We start from the raw sequence: 10559 nt of genomic DNA on the forward strand, positions 1-10559 counted from the left end.
TTCCAACTGTAGGGGGATCACACTCCTCAGCCTCCCCAGTAAGGTCTATTCCAGAGTACTGGAGAGGAGAATTCAACCGATAGTCGAACCTCAGATTCAGGAGGATCAGTGTGGTTTTCGTCCTGGTTGTGGCACACTGGACCATCTCGGTCACTCGGGAGGAGCTCGGAGTCGAGCCACTGCTGAGGTGCAGAGGTGGCTCGGGCATCTTTTCCAGATGTCTCCTGGACGCCTCGCTGGAGAGGTGTTCCGGGCACGTCCCATTGGGAGGAGGCCCAGGAGGAAGACCCAGGACACGCTGGAGGAACTATATCTCTTGGTTGGCTTGGGAATGCCTCGCGGTTCCCCCGGAGGAGCTGGGAGAGGTGTGTGTGGATCGGGAGGTCTGGGCGGCTTTGCTTGAGCTGCTGCCCCCGCGACCCAAGTCCAGATAAAGCGGAAGAAAATGGATGGATGCCTGCAATACATTTCAAAATAGTTGGAACGGGGCAACAAAAGACTGGGAAAGATGATGAATGGTCAAAGAACACCTAACTGGAAACATGTGAGTGTCATGATTGGGTATAAAAGGAGCATCCCCAAAAAGCTCAGCAATTCACAAGCAAAGATGGGGAGAGGATCACCACTTTGTGAACAACTGCATGAAAAAAATCGTCCAACAGTTTAAGAACAATGTTTCTCAATGTTCAATTGCAAAGAATTTAGGGATTCCATCATCTACAGTCCATAATATAATCAGAAGATTCAGAGAATCTGGAGAACTTTTTACACGTAAACAGCAAGGATGAAAACCAACATTGAATGCCTGTGACCTTCGATCCCTCAGGCGGCACTGCAATAAAAAGCAACATCATTGTGTAAAGGTATCTTACCGCGTGGGCTCAGGAACACTTCAGAAAACATTGTCAGTTAACACGGTTCGTCGCTACATCTACAAGTGCAAGTTATAACTCTACCATGCAAAGCGAAAGCCATACATCAACAACATCAAGAAACGCCGCCGCCTTCTCTGGGCCCGAGCTCATTTGAAATGAACAGACACAAAGTGGAAAAGTGTGCTGTGGTCTGATGAGTCCACATTTCAAATTGTTTTTGGAAATCATGGACGTCGTGTCCTCTGGACAAAAGAGGAATGAAACCATCCAGATTGTTACCAGCACAAAGTTAAAAAACCAGCATCTGTGATCGTATGGGGGTGTGTTAGTGCCCATGCCCCTGCTTATTTCAGCAAGACAATGCCAAGCCACATTCTGCACGTGTTATAACAGTGTGGCTTCATAGTAAAAGATTGCGGGTACTAGACTGGCCTGCCTGCAGTCCAGACTTGTCGCCCATTGAAAATGTGTGGCACATTATGAAGTGCAAAATACGACAACAGAGACCCCACACTGTTGAACAACTGAAGTTCAAGATCAAGCAAGAATGGGAAAGAATTCCACTTACAAAACTTCAACAATTAGTGTCCTCAGTTCCCAAACACAGGAAAGGTGATGTAACACAGCGCTAAACATACCACTGTCCCAGCATTTTTGAAACGTGTTGCAGGCATCCATTTCAAAATGAGCAAATATTTGCACAAAAATAAAGTTTCAGTTTGAACATTAAATATCTTGTCTTTGTGGTGTATTCAATTGAGTATAGGTTGAAGAGTATTTGCAAATCATTCTGTTTTTATTTACATTTTCCACAAAGTCCCAACTTCATTGGAACTGGGGTTAAACAAAGTCAAACTATTTTGCACTTTTAAATTTATTCAAAGTCACATTGAAAACAGGCCTGGGTTCTGAAGAATTTCTCTCTCACAGGAGATCCATCATTTCAGAACCCCGAACAATGGACTAAAACAGTTTTTATAAAGCACAACATGGGCATGAGAAAGGCAGACCTTATTTTGCAAAATCCTTCCGTTATTGGTCCCCGTGGGCATTCAGGGGAGGTCCTGCCCCCCTGCCCATAACGGGACATATGATTTATATTGTAACTTGAAGCTCTTTGTTCTAGGTAGTAAAACCGGTTCAACCCAGGACGATATGCACATTTAGACAAATAACAGACTAAAAGTATATCAAACTAAGAATATGATCATTTCAGTAAAGTAATTACTTAATACCAAAACAAAGAGCAAAGAAAAAAAATACATACACAAATATATCTAACAGTAGTTAAGCAGCAAGGACTTGGGACAACCAAATAAAACTTAGCAACATCTGCAGATATTTTCCTCGTTGATCCCGAGCTGCATAGCAGTGATTCCTGGTTTGGGCAGGTAGCTCAATGGGATAGTACAACCCTGGCAAAAATTATGGAATCACCGGCCTCGGAGGATGTTCATTCAGTTGTTTAATTATGTAGGAAAAAAGCAGATCACATACATGACACAAAACTAAAGTCATTTCAAATGGCAACTTTCTGGCTTTAAGAAACACTATAAGAAATCAGGAAAAAAATTGTGGCACTCAGTAACAGTTACTTTTTTAGACCAAGCAGAGGGAAAAAAATATGGAATCACTCAATTCTGAGGAATAAATTATGGAATCACCCTGTAAATGTTCATCCCCCAAAACTAACACCTGCATCAAATCAGATCTGCTCGTAAGTCTGCATCTAAAAAGGAACAGCTCTCCAAGGATCACACCTTGGAGAGCTGTTGCACCAAGTGGACTGACATGAATCATGGCTCCAACATGAGAAATGTCAATTGAAACAAAGGAGAGGATTATCAAACTCTTAAAAGAGGGCAAATCATCACGCAATGTTGCAAAAGATGTTGGTTGTTCACAGTCAGCTGTGTCTAAACTCTGGCCCAAATACAAACAACATGGGAAGGTTGTTAAAGGCAAACATACTGGTAGGCCAAGGAAGACATCAAAGCGTCAAGACAGAAAACTTAAAGCAATATGTCTCAAAAATCGAAAATGCACAACAACACAAATGAGGAACGATTGGGAGGAAACTGGAGTCAACGTCTGTGACAGAACTGTAAGAAACCGCCTAAAGGAAATGGGATTTACATACAGAAAAGCTAAACGAAAGCCATCATTAACACCTAAACAGAAAAAAAACAAGGTTACAATGGGCTAAGGAAAAGCAATCGTGGACTGTGGATGACTGGATGAAAGTCATATTCAGTGATGAATCTCGAATCTGCATTGGGCAAGGTGATGATGCTGGAACTTTTGTTTGGTGCCGTTCCAATGAGATTTATAAAGATGACTGCCTGAAGAGAACATGTAAATTTCCACAGTCGATGATATGGGGCTGCATGTCAGGTAAAGGCACTGGGGAGATGGCTGTCATTACATCATCAATAAATGCACAAGTTTACGTTGATATTTTGGACACTTTTCTTATCCCATCAATTGAAAGGATGTTTGGGGATGATGAAATCATTTTTCAAGATGATAATGCATCTTGCCATAGAGCAAAAACTGTGAAAACATTCCTTGCAAAAAGACACATACGGTCAATGTCATGGCCTGCAAATAGTCCAGATCTTAATCCAATTGAAAATCTTTGGTGGAAGTTGAAGAAAATGGTCCATGACAAGGCTCCAACCTGCAAAGCTGATCTGGCAACAGCAATCAGAGAAAGTTGGAGCCAGATTGATGAAGAGTACTGTTTGTCACTCATTAAGTCCATGCCTCAGAGACTGCAAGCTGTTATAAATGCCAGAGGTGGTGCAACAAAATACTAGTGATGTGTTGGAGCGTTCTTTTGTTTTTCATGATTCCATAATTTTTTCCTCAGAATTGAGTGATTCCATATTTTTTTCCCTCTGCTTGGTCTAAAAAAGTAACCGTTACTGCCCCAATTTTTTTTTTTCCTGATTTCTTATAGTGTTTCTTAAAGCCAGAAAGTTGCCATTTGAAATGACTTTAGTTATGTGTCATGTCTGTGATCTGCTTTTTTTCTACAAAATTAAACAACTGAATGAACATCCTCCGAGGCCGGTGATTCCATAATTTTTGCCAGGGGTTGTAGTTGGCCAGCCAATATAAAGGCCTGCGTTCAATTTCCAGTCGCATTGCCTATATGTGTCCTTGGTCAAGACACTTCATATGCATCATCCCATTCTACCCAGCTGTAAATGGGTTGTTGTCGAACCTCATTTGCTTCATGCAACATGGGATAAGCACCAGCACAAATGGGCCTCAGGGCTAACATAGATGTAAAAACCTCAGATTTAAGGTAGGTAACTAGGTGCAGCATCATAAGATGAATATAGTAACCCATTTCCTCATCAGTCCATCTGCGTGCCGGATCATGTCCAAACATGCCACACGGTCAAAATATCAGTGACGTTCCGCACAATGCAAGTGATAGTCCTCTCTGACAGTTTCATTCCAGTGGTACCCAAGGATCCTCTAAAAAGATGCAGTACCAAAGACATCCTGTCATCACTTAAATTGCTAGATAATATCTGTGCTAATTACTTATTCTATGTTAGTTATCAAGTGTTTGTCTGTGTTATTTGTTTGGAAGTTTCTGAGAAATTTAAGAGTTAAGTTTCACTTCCATCATATGTGCAAATTTCAGAAATGGGGAGATCTCCCCCTGTTGGTGAGAGTCAGTAACATTACAAATGTGAGACAAAACCACACCCACTGTGATGCCCACAAGGTATAAAAAGTGTTGTATGACTCATATTAGGGGCCTTTCACAAGATGGGCATTGTCTGAGGGTCCCATGCCTGGTTTTCACATGACCTTTAATAAACTCAAAATGAGGAAAATAATGGTTTGGTTTTTGGTAAGGGGCAGTAAATTACATAAAGAGCCAGGGGAAATTACACAATTGTTCATATCAAACTCTCACAACCATACAGCAAGGAAGCACCCGAAGCTTCAAGTCTTGGACCTTCATTATCCTGAAAAAAATATTGGCATAGCCAAACATCTCTGCCCAGCGACCTCATGACTCCAGATGTTCTTGCCAGGCATGTCTCAAGACCAAGGCAAAGACTCAGATACATGAGACGTCACTGCTGATATAACAGGAACCAACCCATGTATTGTTTTTTATTTAAATTACAGCAACTACACTCAGATTAACTAATTTGGCCATTAACAACAATCCATAAGTACATGGTACAGAGAGAGCAGAGGCTTAACGGTGAATACAAGCTGGTGTTCTATGGGTAAATCTGGCAGATGGGAATTGCATTGGAGTTGTTAATGCTTCCAGAAGGTGGCGTCACAGCACTGAATATCATCCAAAGGAGTCACTGCACACCTCTTGTTGGCATTACAAAATCAGAGATGACTGCAATTCATGTTTACTGAAAATGGCTGTGTTTTGTCTGAGGACTCAGACTTCATGGACTCATTGTTACGATAAGAATATTGTTTTCCACACTGACCTACTTTTATTAACATTACTGAAATCACATGGACTACTTTTACATGGGTTTAGCTGATTCTGCCCAAATAGCCATAAGTACAGGTGAAGGAGCAAGGACAGAGATAAGGTTTAGGATATATAGGCATTATTTTCTAATAATTAAATTTTTGTTCAACATGTTTTGTTCTAACAGACAATGCAATGTTCATTGTAATGGCAACACTGAAGTAAATAGGAGTCGTTTACATGCCACACACTTTAAACTGGCAGGGTTGACTGCAGAATACGATACTTCTTGCATATAAGTCCAGTCACTCCTTTTACAGCGCTTCACTTTTTCCACATTTTATGTTACAGCCATATTTCAAAATAGATGATATTTTGGAATGGACGATAATAGATATTACTCAAAATTACACACAAAATACACACAATACCCCATAATGGCAATGTGAAAAAAAGAGGTTTTTGCAAATTTATTGAAAATAAAAAAATCTAGGTATTCACACTGTTTGCCATGAAGCTCAAAATTGAACCCATCCTGTTTCCACTAATCATCCTTGAGATTTTTCTAGAGCTTAATTATAGTCCACCTCGGGTAAATTCAGTTGATTGGGCATGATTTGGAAAGGCACACACCTGTCTACATATAAGGTCCCACAGTTGACAGTGCAAGTCAGAGCACAAACCAAGCATGAAGTCAAAGGAATTGAAAGTAGACCTCCCAGACAGGATCGTCTGGAGGCACAAGTCTGGGGAAGGGTACAGAAACATTTCTGCTGCTTTAAAGGTCCCAGTGAGCACAGTGACCATCATCCGTAAATGGAAGATGATCAGATCCACCGGGACTCTTCCTAGAGTTGGCCACCCGTCTAAACTGAGCAATCGAGGGAGAAGGACCTGAGTCAAGGAGGTGACCAAGAACCCCATGGTCACTCTATCAGAGCTCCAGCATTCCTCTGTGGATCGAGGATAACCTTCCAGAAGGTCAACCTTATCTGCAGCAATCCACCAATCAGGCTTATATGGCAGAGTGGCCAGATGGAACCCATTCCTTAATAAAAGGCACATGGCAGCCCACCTGGAGTTTGTCAAAAGACACCTGAAGGACTCTCAGACCATGAGAAACAAAATTCTCTGGTCTGATAAGACAAAGATTGAATTCGTTGGTGTGAATGCCAGGCGTCATGTTTGGAGGAATCCAGGCACCATCACTACAGTGAAGCATGGTAGTGGCAGCATCATGCTGTGGGCATGTTTTTCAGCAGCCGGAACTGGGAGACTCATCAGGATTGAGGGAAGGATGAATGCAGCAATGTACAGAGACATCCTGGATGAAAACCTGCTCCAGGGCACTCTTGAGCTGAGACTGGGGCGACATTTCATCTTTGAACAGGACAATAATCCCGAGCACACATTTCAAACTGTTGAAAAAGGTGAACGAATCCTGACGAAAACCTCAATTTGTCCGTGTCTCGTTTTGCTGCTTTCTTGATGGTTTCTGATCATTTGCATAGTTTCCGCAACGTCAACGTTCCGTTTCGCTGTCCAACCTCCCAAGTCCGACACATTGCACAAGTATTGGCAATATCTGAATGGATCAATAACCAAAGCTCTGGCAAGCTGAACGTAACATCCTTGTATCATTGATGACTCGTCCATGTGTGAGACGAAAAGCAACGTCATTCAGAAATAATAGTGGTAAGAACATTTTATCAATTACTTTAACTATTTGCGCATGTTCCAACCGTTTGTGGCTGGCCTGCTTGTGCACACGTGCTGTTGCTGTGAAGACAAACAACATCTCTCATCTGCTCTCAAGACAACCAAATCCCACACCTGCAAGTAGTATGGGCATGAGGAAGAGGCTGGCTGCGCTCAGTCTCATACCTACTGTCTGTCACGTCATCATGAATATTTCGTTTTGATTTTGTTTAAAGAGCCAAGGTCGATGTTCTCTTCATTTTTCTTTTGTGAGTTTTAGTTTTGTTCCTATTTGCATTCTTGATTCGCAGGCTTTTTGGTGACGGGAAAGGTGCAGGATCTTTCATCCACCTTTCCTCGACTTTTTATCCTTCGTTCAGTTATCGCCGTGTGCTGTGTGACCGGGTCCTGAGGGAATGATGTGGGGTCAAGCCTGTGAGGATCCTTGATTAAAACATCTGGCTTTTGGATGTAATGAAAATGCAGTCAAGGCTGTAAAGGCTTCGACATCTGAGTACTGTGCTGTCATTATAGCAGCTTCTCAAGAACAAACAAGCTCTTGTGTGCCATAAGGAAAAAGAGGCATGGTCCGAATGCATCCAGCGCAGCCTAGACCAACTGTCTGCGCTGTGGAACGCGAGGTGTCTGAGGTGAGTTGCCTGTTTATTTATGTTGTCATGTGCAGGGAAAACATTTCCACATCATATCTGTTACAGACTTAGGAGGTGAACATGTAATAATACGTGCGTTACAGCGGTGACATCCTGTTCAGCTGCGTTGTGGCGCTGCACTCTGACATGCGCACAGTGCCACATACATGTTATTACATAACATTTCCTTTGCCCTCCCTGGCCGGGGTCACCTGAAAAACCCAACCTCCTTGTGCAAGCATAAAAATGTTTTTGTGATAGGGCTTTTTCAAAAAACACATGCGTTTATTCACTACTTCAATTTGCACAGTTTGGATGGTAATAGCAACATCTAAATTCCTGAGATTCCTCAAACAACCTGATGTGGACCATTGACACCTCAAATTCTTTGATTGCGACATTTCCCATGAGCCTCCCTGATTCGCTTGTGTCCGCCATCTTTGATGTATACAACTGCATGGCAACAAGGCTCAATGGTGGACGTGTGTAGTTATTCTAAGATTCATTGTGAATTAAGTAGCAATGACAAGGCCAGGTATTGAGAAAAGATCTGAATTTTTTTTTTTCCCTATTTAAAATACAAATGTCAGGGCATTTATGGACAGTGTTTAACTGGTTTTGTCTCAGCTGCAAAATAGTCACCTCAAATCTTGACATGACCGTCGAGTCACTCAATGCATTCCCATGTCCCTTGCTGTATTTATGAATTTATTTTCACACTGGGATTTTCACTTCATTTATAATGTAACTTTTCAATGTCTGTAACTTGAAGTACTGAATGTTGAACAGTCAAATTTTATTTATAAAAAAATAAACTTACCCTTCACAAAATGCTCTTCACATACATATATTTGTAGCTGGTGGGTTTTATGTCAGCTCTGTGCGAGCCACTGTCTTTGACGTCTAAGAGTTAATTCTTCGACTTTTGGCCCTTCACGCTGTTTAACAGGTAAACTAAAAAACTTGACTTTTTTTTCGAGCAGAATTGTTAGACTACCCGACAACTGCACCTATAACTCATTTTGCGCCTTGCTCAATAGTTGCCACCGCCTTGTTGTACGTCAAAGATGGCGGCCACTAGCGAATCACAGAGGATCATGGGAAATCTGTGACGTCAGTGCAATTTTTATATTGGTAAAGAGTACTTGGAAGAGGGTTTTCTTCTTGAGAAAGCTTAAAAAAGCCAATCTCCCCTCTCACCTCAAATTTCTACAGCAGCACAGACAGCCTTATCTGCTATTGTGTCACACCAGCTGCACTGCAGAGAATCAGAGCGGGTCAGCCTGCACAACTCGTTGTTGGAAACAAACTCCCAAATATGGACACAGTTTATGCTCACCGCCTACATAAGAAACCTGTCAACATTGTGAAAGACTCAGCACAAACTGTCCCTCTTCCATCAGGCAAAATTTACAGAGCAGTCAGGACACACATTATCAGTCTGAGGAACAGGGTCAGACAGACCAGCCACCATAGTGATTCATTTCAATATTTATCATGTAAAATAATTTGATAATGCTGCCAATTTGAAGAAGCTCTTCATAGTCAAAGGCAAAACTCCAAGAAAAATCTAACAGGAAACCACTCTTGCATTATTGTTACAGGGAAAAGTTGGAATAAGCCCAAAGTCACGGCACATGTGCTACACTGAGTTCCTGCCCATTGTTAGGGCCCCTGCACACATAGTACGAATACGTACAACTCAGGGTGAATCATGGCAGAACAGCTTGTATGAGCGAACCACGAAAACGTCGCGCTGACGGGCAGGTCTGAACGATGCTGCTGTGACGGTTTTGTGCACGTGGGAACACAGTACGAGCAGCTGCATGATGTAGTTACACATTAGCAGCTGCTGTCAAAATAAATAAATAAAAACGTATGCTGTGACGGTTTCGTGCACACTGGAACACAGTGCAAGCAGCTGCAGTTGCTGTGAAAATAAAATAAAAAAATACATGCCACCCATAGGATTCGAACCTGTAATTTCCAAAAGCTCTGATTGTCAGCCAGAAACTTTACCACTGAGCTACCATCACTGCCTTGTAAAAGGTGCAGGAAAATGCTCTATAACCCTGAAAAATAAACCTAAAGAGCTTAAATTTTAAAACGCCGAAGCAAGGTTTAACATGATCAGGAAGTACAGAAATTAAATGAAAAAAAAAAAACCCCAACAGAAATTAAACAGTGGTTTCCATTAAATAGTTTATTTACACTACGGAAAATATTAAATGCACAAGAAATTAAGAAATAAAATACACAAATTAGACAATTTTAAAAATCCAATTAAAGCACTTACTCTGGATTGACCTCCTTGAGGAGATGCCTGTCATGTTTACACAATAGGGTAGAAATTTTGGTGTATGATTTAAAACAGAAACAGACCTGTATGATTTTAGGTTTTCCAGATATTTTTGACCTGAAACCTCATTAAAAAATGTTACTGGAACTAAATGTAGTGGAAGCTACAACTCAAAACATTAGAGCTGATCATGTATAAGTTTCTGTGACATTTATGTAAATTTTGGGACCCACTCAGTCACTGAATTGGGCAGTGCAGTCTTGTTTGAGGGTGGGCGCTAAAGGGGTAAAATATACTGTATATGATGTAATTTCTCTACTTCTGGGGACAGAAACAGGACACTTTCTGCGTTTTTGGGCAAATTACATGCAAACAAAGTGAAAATGCAAAGAAAAAGTGATGATATGGTGGAAAGTGGAGCTCAAAAGTGTCGAGTCGATTCTGCTGGCGAGACAACACAGCTACTCTGGTTAGCTGTGTAGGCTAACACTTACCGACGTCTCATTTGCCTCGTCTTCCCTTCTTCACTGGGAACTAAAAAAAAACCCTGCAGTTTTCACGACTGC

Source organism: Thalassophryne amazonica, chromosome 16 (assembly GCF_902500255.1).
Source record: "Thalassophryne amazonica chromosome 16, fThaAma1.1, whole genome shotgun sequence".
NCBI classification, from domain to species: Eukaryota; Metazoa; Chordata; class Actinopteri; order Batrachoidiformes; family Batrachoididae; genus Thalassophryne; species Thalassophryne amazonica.